This window comes from Penaeus monodon, chromosome 33 (genome assembly GCF_015228065.2).
Source record: "Penaeus monodon isolate SGIC_2016 chromosome 33, NSTDA_Pmon_1, whole genome shotgun sequence".
Lineage (NCBI taxonomy): Eukaryota > Metazoa > Arthropoda > Malacostraca > Decapoda > Penaeidae > Penaeus > Penaeus monodon.
Window position 1 is genome coordinate 2,637,593 of NC_051418.1, and position 330 is coordinate 2,637,922.

A 330-nucleotide genomic window follows, 5' to 3' on the forward strand; every position below is an offset into this window, starting at 1 on the left:
TTACCAGTTAGCTACAATGTAAATTTGAGTGTCATCAAAGAGATTCTATCTAGTGTTACCAAGTAATTTGCACAAGTAGTTTTCTTTCTTTTCTTTTCAAAGGTTATCAGATTCTCATTATATATGAAGACCAAATATCACAAAATAAAAATAGAATATAAAAAGGGATAAGTATATATATATCTATCACAATAAGCACTCATCACCTATAAAGGTGATGTAAGATGAGTGTAGTAGCATACCTTTCATTGTGTTTCATGTGTTAAACTAGATTGTTTTAAAACCAATTAAAAGTTCTAATTTGATAACATGTACTGTACAGTGTTGCAT

At 28.2% G+C, this 330-nt stretch overlaps 1 protein-coding gene across 1 annotated transcript in view; it reads left to right on the forward strand.

Moving 5' to 3' along the window:
* The window catches only part of LOC119593941, a gene marked incomplete at its 5' end in the record, with an annotated part of 30,134 nt that overhangs the window by 13,364 nt on the left and 16,440 nt on the right, over nucleotides 1–330 (forward strand).